This window comes from Ambystoma mexicanum, chromosome 1q (assembly GCF_040938575.1).
Source record: "Ambystoma mexicanum isolate Mex_15411 chromosome 1q, UKY_AmexF1_1, whole genome shotgun sequence".
In the NCBI taxonomy this organism is placed as follows: Eukaryota; Metazoa; Chordata; class Amphibia; order Caudata; family Ambystomatidae; genus Ambystoma; species Ambystoma mexicanum.
Window position 1 is genome coordinate 635781584 of NC_090922.1, and position 13250 is coordinate 635794833.

Below are 13250 nucleotides of genomic sequence, written 5' to 3' on the forward strand. Positions count from 1 at the left end.
GTGGAGAAAGATTTCCCCTAGCAAAGATGACACAGAAATTATCTCTGACCTGGCCTTTGCACAGCATAAAAACCCAATGTTAGCAGAGGCCTTCCTCAAAGTCATTCCCGAAGAAGAGTTAAGACATAGAGGGTCTGTTTTCTTTTTCTCAAACATGGATTTCTGTACAAGGGGGGATGTTGGACCGGATGGGACTTCCCTCTCCCAAATTGTGGTATGACGCGAGTGGGACTTCCCGCGCACCCCTGAAATACACGTAGCACGCTGGGAGACATGAGTGGGGGCCTGGTGGAGGGTGCCCCTGCACTGCTGGGGGGTGGGAAGGGTGGTAGACATGGGTGGGGGCCTGGTGGAGGCTTCCCCTGGTGGCTGGGGGGTGGGGGTGCAGGGGGACATGGGTGGGCGCCTGGTGGAGGCTTCCCCTGGTGGCTGGGGGGTGGGGGTGATAGGGGACATGAGTGGGGGCCTGGTGGAGGGTGCCCCTGCACTGCTGGGGGGTGGGGTGATAGGGGACATGAGTGGGGGCCTGGTGGAGGGTGCCCCTGGTGGCTGGGGGGTGGGGGTGATAGGGGACATGAGTGGGGGCCTGGTGGAGGCTGCCCCTGGTGGCTGGGGGGTGGGGGTGGTGGGAGACATGAGTGGGGGCCTGGTGGAGGGTGCCCCTGCACTGCTGGGGGGTGGGGGTGGGGTGGTAGACATGAGTGGGGGCCTGGTGGAGGCTGCCCCTGGTGGCTGGGGGATGGGGGTGCAGGGAGACATGAGTGGGGGCCTGGTGGAGGCTGCCCCTGGTGGCTGGGGGGTGGGGGTGCAGGGGGACATGAGCAGGTGTGCAGGGTAGTCCCCTGTTTTGTGGGCTGCCTGCAGGGGCCGTGGAGGGTGTACAGGGAACACCTGTGAGGACCCACCCAGCCTTATCGCGTGTGTAACTTCCCACGCACCCCTGTAATACACGTACCCAGCCAAATCACGTGTGATAATTCCCGCGCACCCCTGTAATACACGTACCCAGCCAAATCGCGTGTCATAATTCCCGCGCACCCCTGTAATACATGTACCTGGCCAAATCGCGTGTGATAATTCCAGCGCACCCCTGTAATACACGTACCCAGCCAAATCGCGTGTAAAACTTCCCGTGTACCCCTGTAATACACCTACCCAGCCAAATCGCGTGTGATAATTCCCGCGTACCCCTGTAATACACGTGCCCTGGCTAATCGCGTGTAAAACTTCACGCGTACCCCTCTAATACACGTACCCTGGCCAATCGCGTGTTAAACTTCCCGCATACCCCTGTAATACACGTACCCTGGCTAATCGCGTGTAAAACTTCCCGCGTACCCCTGATATGAACGTTACCCGCTTTGCGTTCCTTGTTTGGCAGCCCTGTAAACTGGTCCAGGGTTAGCGCAGCCCTTTGCGATGATTTAGCGATTGTGATGGCTTTTCCTTGCGCGAGGGCATTCTTGGGGGCATTACTGGCGCTGCTGCAGGGTCGCTGCGATACTCTGCGCCACGGCTGGTTTGGGAGCCTAAAATCCATGAATACGCTGTGCGCGGAAATCGGTTTTAGCGCACGTGCCTGGCGCAGACAATCGCACGCGGACACTCTGCGCCAGCCGCTTGCGACACTTTTCTGCGAAATTCTATGAATTACCCTGTTATTCTTTTGACGCTGACATCCCTGCACATTGTATACAAATAGATATGAGGGCCAGCATAGGTTTTGGGCACAGACAGAATTATATGTTGGACTTCCTGACAAAGACTGTCCTTAGTTTTATTTAGGTAGGGAAATCCCACATTAGCATAGGACAGATTAAGCCTTCAACCAACCCTTCTTTGTTGGATAAAGGTTAATATCCAAAACCAGACCAAAAGTAATTTATTAAATGCTTTAGAGGTTAATCAACAAGTAATTGCAATTTTGTGTGAACATCATGTCTCCTAGACCCATTCCTTTTCTTGCAAGAAAACATAGCAAGAAGCTATGTTACGTCATGTAATGGACCAAACACAGTGAAAATCTCACACACACACCCACCCCCCCTATTCCTAATGCAGGGATTGTTAAACCTTACGTAACTTTTCAGAAGGAATTTGGGTGCAAGCTTCTTGGATGCCGGGGCTTCTACCAGCTACAGCAAACCCATTTGTTTTTATTACTGCACTCACTGATTCTTTCTCAAAGCATCCTCTGCCCTGTGCTATGTGCTGTGTGTGTGTGTGGTGATAAACAGATGCTGTGCAAAGCCTTCCAAGGTGCTCAGATGGGGACGTGTGGGCCTTGCTACACTGATATGTGCTTTCATTGATACTGTTTTATCTTAATAGACAATGACTGCAGTAATGAAGCTGGGATGTAGAGAACATTAGGAGATTAACCATTAAACTAATCCATTTTATCACCATACCACCTGCTAGCCCTTAGTTTCATTCTCACTGCTGCTTTGAAATAAATATGGAGTGAAGGTGACGGTGGTGAGGGGTTGAATGTCGCACCTAATGGGCTGTGGGGTCATTTTGCGCTTTTATTTTTCTACATCAAAAGGAATTAGGGTTCATTTTCGAGTTCCCTGTCATTTTGCAGCAGGCACCTGCTATTTTTTAACTTAAGAGTAGACAGGTCCCTGCTGTCAAATCAGTGGAGTAACTTTGCTGAAAATGTTGGGGTGGGGGGGAGCACAACTAAAAGAAAGGGGCAGGTTGGAGGAAGGGCAGACGGTGGCTCTGAGGGATCTGTTATAACTTTCATAAGACTGGTGGTTTATCTTTAAAATTCAATTCTAAAGCCACTCCAGTCTTCTGAAATATATAACACTACAGATGGTCTTTAGAATTCACTGCATTGACAACAGTAAAAAAAACCTGCACCACCTCTACCTAAAGAGGGCCTGCAAGCAGGCTGAAGGGAGTTGGTGTTTGATTATTGCCACTGGGTCACTGACTCAAACAAGCATACAGACATAATACAAATTGATGCCTGCAAGATTTTAAAACAGCACGTTAGGTTGCTTATTCTGATTCCATTAATTACTTGCAACATTCTGACTCATTAAAATTAAGGTATGTTTTCCTGCGTTGAAACGACCCCAAGCAGAAGCGTACCGAGTGGGAGGTTAGGCGGGACATTTGTCAGTGGGACGCCACTCCCGTTTAGCACCTGAAAGAGGGTGCCCAACAAAAAGGATTCCCACTGGTAGAACAATGTGTGTCAAGCAATTTCTGCTCAGCATGCTTATTGTCCTGGCAACATGACACCTTACCCTTTCCGAACGGTAGAGGTGTCCTGCTGCCAGGACAGTTTCCCAAGGAGCTCTGGGAATCAGAGGGTCCTCACGTTGCTCTGTGTCAACAGAGCATTACACTGCGAGCCATTAGGTTCTGATGGGAGGGCGAGGGCGACTATTAGCAGGGACTTTTGTCCCTTTAGAAATGTGTATGAGAGGAAGTGATCAGAAGTGAAAAGGGTGCCTAATGCTGCATGCTTTATGAAATACTTTTTCAGGATTTGTTAGGCTCACGTTAATATGCATGATACTTTTGTGACTTTGCATGCAGGATGGGGAGAATAAAACTAAAGCTATACTCTCATTCCTCAACGTATTTTTATGACAATGTATATAGTGTACAGTTAGTTTACTATCCGTTAGTTTACTATGAAAGGCTAGCTTATTATGTAATGTGGTTTGCTTCCAAGGCATTGCCAGAAATAATTATTTAAGCACATGAAATGTAAAGCAAAACCTTACTAAATATCTATATCAACTAAACCTGGAAAGATGTGCACAATTGCTTACATTTTCCACATCCCATTTTCACCATTTAACCAAAATGTGTGATCCTGGGCAATTCATTTAATCACATTGGGCCTCATTAAGAGTCCAGCGGTAATCGAGCTGGAAAAACTGGCAGGTTATCTCCGGACCCTTATTACCATTCCACCTCGTGATTCCCGGGAATCACCGGGGCATTACAACCCTGGTAACCCAGGAATTCTGGAGGCGGAATTGTGTATTGTCCCCATCTCCATGGAGCCCTGTGGGGCTCCATGGGGATGGGGACCATGGAAACACCGGTTCCGTCTATGACAGAGCTGGTGTTTCCATGTCCGCCTGCAGGCGGGTGGTGTTAAACCCACCAGGTCAGACCTGGCGGGAGTGACACCTCCCGCCTGCAGGACTCTGAATCAGCCGGTCCGGAAAGAACAGTGGTGGCGGTTTTACCACCACCGTTCTTTCCGGACCGGCAGGGTCGTAATGAGGCCCATTGGGCCTCATTAGGACCCTGGCGGAGAGGGTTTTACGCCGGCGTAGTGCATGGCGTACCTTTCCGCCTGACTACGAGTTCCCGTAGCGCCATGGTCATTTTTACGCCTGCTTTTTGCAGGCGGTAAAATCCATGGCGCTAAGGGACCTTGTCGTTAATTACGCCACCATAATTTACGGTGGCGTAATTAACGCCTTCCCCACTCCCATTATACCCTATGGGGCAAGAATGGGAATGGGGAAGGGTAAAATGGGGATTGGGGATTTACCGCCCCGCCAAGGTCGGCATGGGGCGGTAAGTCCGCCAACCACCATGGCGGAGTTGGCAGCTTAGCGCCATGGACCATGGTGCAAATTGCACCATGGTTCTCCGCCAGGGTCGTAATGAGGCCCATTGTGTCTTATCTGAAGCTCTGTACGTGATTTTGATTCACTTCAAAGCTATCTTAATATATCATGCTATTATAATAAAAAAGCCTAATGACTATATAGTTGCTCCATATATAACAATAGTGCAATGTAGGTAGTGTGCACCACAAAGTTATTTGCCATTTGGCTTACTTATGGCAACATATTCTAAAGTCACTTCCATGATGCCTCCAGGTATCAAAGACTGATGATGCTCCTTGCAATATCCTTTTCTGTGAAGTCACTTCTGTTTGTGCAATCCATATGTAGATTAGGAGGTTTCCATGTATTTTGCCCCAGAGGGCCTGGACAGGGCCCTCAATAGATGAATTCCTGCATCTGCAATGGTCCTGCAGTTTTATTTGTTTTATGTGTAAAAATGCCATCTGTCACTAATGTTACCAAAGTGTAGATTGGAGCAGGATTCGGCAGTTTGGGGGTGTGAATGAAACTATTACACCCACTGCACTTCATGGCTCACCTCACCCTTCACTCTTGCAATGCTGCATTCTCCCCGACCCCAAATGAGATTGTCCAAATGTGCCCCCTCACTATGGTCAGTCCGCAGCCCTCCAACAAACATACATGCAGCTGAGCTCAGCTCTGCATTATGTAATGAGACAGCGCAAGCCTTGCTGGGCACCTCAGCCAGGCTCGAGCTGTCCTATTACATGAACAATGAATGTGGTGGCCACAATGCAGCCCCCGGACACCCCACCAAAAGATGGGGGGACAAAAAGGCATGCAACAGAAGTTGGGGGGGAACGTGTCCCCCGTCGACCCTTATAATTACGCCCATGTGTCAAATGTTCCTCATTTGCACGGCGGAGTGCAACAGGGAAGTGTAAAAAGGGGGCGTACATGTTTGTCAGACGCCCTTTTCCACTCGACCGTGCACATGAGTAAAATGTGGCAGCAAATGAAGTAAACGCCACCTGCAGCGTGTGCATGTCAGGTGCATGTTCAATGGATTCTTATGGAGTCTGCCTGCTTTTTGCTGGTGGAAATAGCCAGCAGACTCCATGGGAAACTACAGCATTTGCGCCGTCATGAAAATCAATGCTGGTGCACAGGGGAGTTGCTAGGTCTGGAAAAGACCCGGGGCTAAGCTGATGTCGGAACTGTTGGGACTGGGGGCTAGCTAGTCTTTTGCCTGTAGCTCCTGAGATTCTATCCGGGGCTACAACCAAAAGATCAGGGGCTATAGCCCCTTTAGCCCCCCCTAGGAACGCCCCTGCTGGTGCAAATGCTGTAGTATTTTTATGGCAGAGAGGAAAGAGGCGGTGGAATTTAAAGTTATGATCTGCCCCTCCTCTCCCGCACTACAAATAAATGAAAATGACGTATACCGGAAACGAAATGAGCAAAACACCGGCTTTTGCACATTTTGTTTCCGGCACACCCAGCTCATAAACAGCACCACTGTGTACTGTCCTAGATATTTGTGCAGGTTTGCTTGGTGTTGCTATGTTTGCTCTGTTTTAAGTCCTCCCCGAGTGCTTCCTAAGTATAAAGGAAATAGAGCACAGACAATCAGGGTCATTTTCTAGGTCCCCCGGAGTATGAAAAGTAAGGCGTAAAACCAAGGTGTAAGAGGTTTACAGCTTACTTTTACACTCTGAAAGATTTTCAAGCCCTTTTGAGGTGGAGTAGGGGCATGAAAAGGAATAGAGATATCTGCTGTGCAATCCGGCTCAGCTCAAATCAAGCAGATTCAATCGGAGCCCATTGTAAAGGCAGCCTCTCATGCGTAAATGGCAGCCAGCATTTACGCTTTTTGTAAAATGGAGTGCAAAAAATAGGACTCCAGGCAATTTCGCCTGTTATTAAACTTTAGTTTTGTAATCCGTTTTGTAAACGATGATTAATGCATGGACGGGAACCAAAAACACCTAAATATTTACGTTTGTGGTCCCCGCCATGCAATTACCACATTATAAAATGGCTGCTAATACTTCCAGACAAATCCGATAGGTGTTACTATGAACTTGTAAATATCTTTGGTTTAAACGGTTCGCCCTTTTGTATTGTAAACGGTACTCTGTAACTGAAAACACTGGGCCTCATTACGAGGAGGGCGGTAAGGGGTTAACTATTACGAGGTCCCCTTGCGGGACCGCTCTGGACATCTAGTTTTACCAGACGTCCTTTGCGGATCCCGCGAGGGGACAAGCATGCTAATAACGGGCCTGTCATTAACGGGCCCTTTGTTAGCATGCTCCCCATTCCCATTGATCCCTATGGGGGCTCAAATGCGAATGTTGATGGTCCGGGTTCCCTGAATGGGAAAATAATGGCCCCTTCAAAGTCGGAATGGCCCGGTATTTCCCCATTCAGGGACCACGGACCCGGACCCGAGTTTGGAGGCAGCCATGCCCTTATTAAGGGCATGGCTGCCTCCAAACGCGTAATGAGGCCCACTGTGTTGACAGATGCTGAATTGTAGTATTTAATGAATGAGTGCATTTGAGTTCACTGTCAGAACTAGCAAGGTCAGCGCCGAGAAGGACTCTGCACGAGCCGTAGCACAGAGAAATACTTGCACGGCACGGCTATTCATGGATTCCCAGAGGCATCACTAGCTGTCGCGCAAGTAACAGCAAGCTGGGCGCGGAACGCCCCCAGCATGCCTCCACGCACACCAAAAAGCAAGTGAAATGTCTAACATGGTGCAAGCCACCACGCCATCCCTGGCCCAGCATATAGCGCCCCCAGCTAAATCGCACATAAACACCCCGCTATCCCCCGGCATATCCCATAGAAAGCGCATGCCCCCCCATGCAAGGGCAGCCCCTACACCAGCCAAATTGCATGCCAACACCTCGCAATCCCCGGTAGCACCCCAGCATAATCATTCAAAAAAACACAGTAAACCCGGGCCGCACCCCATAGAAATCGTATGCCCTCCTATGCAGGGCCAGCCCCTATACCAGCCAATTTGCACGCTAACACCTCGCAATCCCCGGTCGCACCCCATAGAAACCCCACAGAAAACGAGTGCCCTCCCACGCAGGGCCAGCCCCTAAACCAGCCAAATCACACGCCAACACCTCGCAATCCTGGGTTGCACCCCAGCGTATTCGCACATAAACACCCCGCAATCCCCGGTAGAGGTCAGCGTAATTGCGCAAAAAAAACCCCACAAACCCTGGCCGCACACCATAGAAAACGCGTGCCCTCCCATGCAGGGCCAGCCCCTACACCAGCCAAATCACATGCCAACACCTTGCAATCCTCGGTTGCACCCCAGCGTAATCGTGTGAAAACACAGCGCAATCCCCGGTCGCAACCCAGTGTAATTGCCTGAAAACACCCTGCAATCCCCAGTCGCACCCCAGGGTAATCGCACGTGACCACCTCGCAATCCCCTGCATGCAGCCCCCTCCAGACAGGACACCCCCACCCCAGACCCCATTACCCGTGACACCACCCTGCAGGCAGCCCCCTCCAGATGGGACACCCCAGCCCCCATTACCCATGACACCATCCTGCAGGCAGCCCCCTCCAGTCGGGACACCCCCACCCCAGCCCCCATTACCCATAACACCACCCTGCAGGCTGCCCCCTCCTCAAGGGACACCTCAGCCCCTATTACCCATGACACCACCCTGCAGGCAGGCCCCTCCACAAGGGACACCCCCATCCCAGCCCCCATTACCCGTGACACCACCCTGCAGGCAGCCCCTTCCACAAGGGACACCCCCATCCCAGCCCCATTACCCGTGACATCACCCTGCAGGCAGAACCCTCCAGATGGGACACCCCCACCCCAGCCCCCATTACCTGTGACACCACCATGCAGGCAACCCCCACCAGACGGGACACCCCGACCCCAGCCCTCATTACCCATGACACCACCCTGCAGGCAGGGTACAAGGGTCACCCCACCCCCCATTACCTGTGACACCACCCTGCAGAGGGCACAAGGGTCATCCCAGCCCCCATTACCCGTGACACCACCATGCAGGCAGCCCCCTCCAGAAAGGACACCCCCCACCCCAGCCGACATTACCCATGACATCACCCTGCAGGCAGCCCCCTCCACAAGGGACACCCCAGCCCTCATTACCGGTGACACCACCTTGCAGGCAGCCCCCTCTAGATGGGACACCCCCATTACCCGTGACATCATCCGCAGGCAGCCCCCACCAGATGGGACACCCCCACCCAGCCCCCATTGCCTATGACACCACCCTACAGGCAGCCCCCTCCAGACGGTACACCCCGACCCCAGCCCCCATTACCTATGACACTACCCTGTAGGCAGCCCCCCTCTACAAGGGACACCCCAGCCCTCATTACCCGTGACACCACCCTGCAGGCAGCCCCCTCCAGACGGTACACCCCTGCCCCAGCCCTCATTACCCATGACACCACCCTGCAGGCAGCCCCCTCCAGACGGGACATCCCCACCCCGGCCCCCAATACTTGTGACACCAGCCTGCAGGCAGCCCCCTCCAGATGGGACACCCCAGCCCCCATTACCCGTGACACCACCCTGCAGGAAGCCCCCTCCACAAGGGACATCACCTGCATGCTGTACCCTGGCATTGTGGCACATCCTCACTGCAACGATTGTCTGTTGAGTACCTGGACCGCTGTGTTGCAACATCAGCCAGAATATCCTCAGGAACATGTATCCTGCAAACCAAAATGAAATGACTCACCTGTGGAACATCCTTTAGTGTGGCATCTGCTCACACACAATTGCTGGCCCTCTCCCAACCTAGACATGTGACAAGTGATTGTGAAAGTGACGTCCTGCTGCCCATGCGACAATGTAATGTCATCAATTCCCAGGGATCAAATGTTTAACAATGACACAAGCAAACATTCCCTCAATGTGTGCCACAGGAACAAACAATGGATAGGTGGCTCACAGGCGTGCCATCAGCCAGCATGGGATTTATCCCGATGACATAGTCCACAGGTCTGACTAAGTGGGATTTAGAAGATGAAAACTAACAAGCTACGGATCCATTCTGCAGCACGCTGAGTAATGACACATGCATCAGCAACCCAATGGCCCTTCCCTTCAATGAAAAGCAACATAAACTACCAGAATTTGTTTCTTTGCCGCACTTCCCTATGATGATGCTGCTCTGATGAGGCCACCCCTGACCCTACTGCCCAGACGCTTTGCCCCGGTTGTCGGGTCCAGTTGTTGTGTGTTCTTTTTCGCCCTGAGGAAGGCAACTATACCTATCTAGAATTGTTTGCCAGATAGGTGGCTCTTTTGCCGAAACATGTAGAAGATGTCTTATTAGTTTTGTTTTGTTTTTTGGTTTTTTCGTTTAACTGAGTTATGACATGACACTCACACGTAGGCAGACCTGTCAATTAAAATAATAGGAAAACTTTATCAATTGAAAAATTGAAAAATTCATCAATTCAAGAATCAGAGTATTGATTGAATTCAAGTCAATACCTGGAGTTGACATTTATTTATTTGCTGTTCATTTTTCTGTCTACCACTTTATTGTGATGAACAAAGTGATTGCTTAAACATACTGCTTTTTGATTTTCTGTTTTATTGTCTTACTTTAGATTTGTTTAACTATTCACAAAACTGTGTTTCCTCTGTTTTTATGCTCTTTGAAACACAAGCAATAAACATCACCTTCTTTCTTACCAAGAGATTATCTTGACTGTTTTCAGAGTTTGCTACAGCCATAAATTTGTTTTTTAGTGATATCAGCTTGATACACTTAATAACCAAATTACTACTAAAGTTTTCTTAAAGTAATAATTTTTACAGCAGTGTGGACTCTAGTGTTCTTTTGTCCGGCTCACAGCCTGAGCAGCTGCTATTTCCAGAAGAGATTCCCTAACAAACTCATCACCGGACTGGACATGTGTGAAGGACATGGCAATCAGAGAGTGCACGACTCACAGAGACAGTTGCATTGGTCAGTCAATGTGGAATATAAAGAAACACCTGAGATAATGAATACTGTAAAAACACATGCTGGTGAAGGGTGAAAGCAGTGCATGTGTGTCACACAGCATTAAGTACATAATGTGCCATCCTGAACATGTAACATTCCCACAGTCAACCCACCCATCTCCCTACCAAGCACAGTGAGAGCTAACACAGAATGATGCAGCACATGCCAAAGGAAATACCATTTGACAGTGCACACCCAAACTTCCACTTCACACCCCAGCACCGGTCAGCCACCGGTATACTGCCCTCGGAGAAAAAAACAACAACAATAAACATGCATATAAGCAACCATACACATGACTACCAATGGTCAGAATCAGGGTGAGTAACTGAACTACCAAACAGGCACACATCAAAAATAACTGCTACAAACAATGACTGTGAGTAAATAAAATAATATATTATACAGTTGTATTACTGGCATACAGATGGCAAACAAAAATACAAAAGGTATCCATGAACATTTAAAAAAATAAAGTAAACATCCACATGTGTAAAAATATATGTACAATCCAAAATTAAAATAAAGGTCCATAAAGTCTGGTGAAAAGCAAAAGTGGAACACACCATAAAAAAACTATGTACAAAATAACCATGGAGGATTGTCCAATTAGTCCACTCCAAAACAAAACAAAATCAAAAGGAAACTCACACCTACAAAACTATGTACACAGGCAGCGGGCTAGACCTCCTTGTCACCAATCTCACGCAATGTCTGGTCCAAGGCATCATCGGCACTGCGTCCAATTCCCCCAGGCGGGCCTCCATTCTTCCCTGGAGGGCTTGCAGGGCTTCCAGCATGGTCCTCTCCATCCCCTATGCCTCCCTGCAAGTTTCCTCAAGGATGGCAGTCTGCCTCCTTCCGTGACGCAGTGCAATCTCCGCCCTGGCCATTGTGACTCTCGCCTCCCGAGCCAGCTGCCTCTCTGCCCTGATTTGCTGCCCGTAGTGCACAAACACGGAATACATGCTGTTTCTGAGTTTCACATTTGCATCCTGCCTGACGCCGGATACCTGCCCCCTCGTGATGGTATGCCCTGAATACAATAACCTCCTCTTCAGAGCCTGCTGCTGCCATAGCATCCGGTTCCTGCTTTGTGTGGACACCTTCCGGGCTGATATCCATACAGTAGGGCTGGACAACTTCCAACCCTGGGTGAGCTCGCTCTCACTCCCCTCGACGGGTTTCAATTCACTCTCATCAGTAATTTATATTTCTTTCATTAAGTAATCCACCGTTCTTGGTATGATATTACAAATATTTCAATTGTTTATTTATTCCTGGCCAATCAGTGTTTCAAAGTTATTGCCAATGCATTTCGGTCCTCCGTCCATCTTCAGGGCTATCAACACTATTATTTACCAATCAGTGACATTCCCATCATCATGACCCATTCCCAATGATTCACCCAAAAGTGAATTTAATAAAGTAAATACATGCACATACCAGGTTAAAGTTGTGTTCCATCATGGCGTTCAAATCAATATGACAAATCAAAAAATACAAAAACATCCATTATAGATCATTGTTAAGCCTCATTTCACAATATGATTTCATAACATACCAAACGCTTTCTACCTGTTTGGCTTTTTGTCCCCAGAGTGTACGTTCACCTCTGTTGTCAGTATCCTTATCTAGCGCGTGTTCTCTGAAACAGATATTTATATGTATGTATAGTTATTTCCTCGTCTGTGGTCTCCACCCTCCTGTATTTCACCTTAGCCTCCTCCTCCATTGTGCTTACCTCTACTCTCCTGCTCTCCGTACGCGCCAGCTATCCGAAAAGAGCTGCCGCCACTCGTAATAACGTTTATAGACGCTACTCATTCTCACGCATGCGCGCAACTGCGCGCAATGTCGTATTACGTTTCACTAATCTCCTCCGAGCATTCGCGGATGTGTCTTCTCCACAATACGGAAGTGTATTGCATATATCTGCTTATGTGACTGTCTGTCTATTTTAATAGACTTGACTCTGAGACTCAAGGTCTATTTGGTTACGCAACAACTGGTACTCACTATGAAATCACATCTATTTAATGTGCGTACATTCGCATTAACAACTTGGATCATGGGGACCCCCGCTTATGCTGTGGTCCCGTTGGTAGTGGCTCTATATTGTGTAGTGTGTAAATGTAAATGGTATGCTTATCAAAATGTTAATTATATATCAAACAACTGCCATTACAACTTTAATCACTTTAACCGGAGAATCCTTTACCGGTGGGTCAATTTTCAATACATACTCCCAAAGGGGGTGTTAGTAAGTGAGAGAGTCCACTGTTAGGCAGTGATTAGCTGCCTTACGTCCCACAGGGAAATAAACCCCAGCGGGACATACCGTGAACTCCAACATTAAACACATTCATTGTCCACTGCTAGGCAGTGTTAAGCTGCCTTACGTCCCACAGGGCGATAATTCCCTGCGGGGCATGCCGTGAACTTCAACATTCGACACTCCATGTCTATAGGTCATAATATTCCCTTCATTAACAGATCTTTCTCATGCGACACACATATCTTTCATCATAGAAAACACATAAAGTTCAGCTCCTCATTGATGCCCCCTGGTCTCAGGGAGTCAAGCCGGTCGATCCAGAATGATTCTCGTTGATTCAATCTTCTTCCC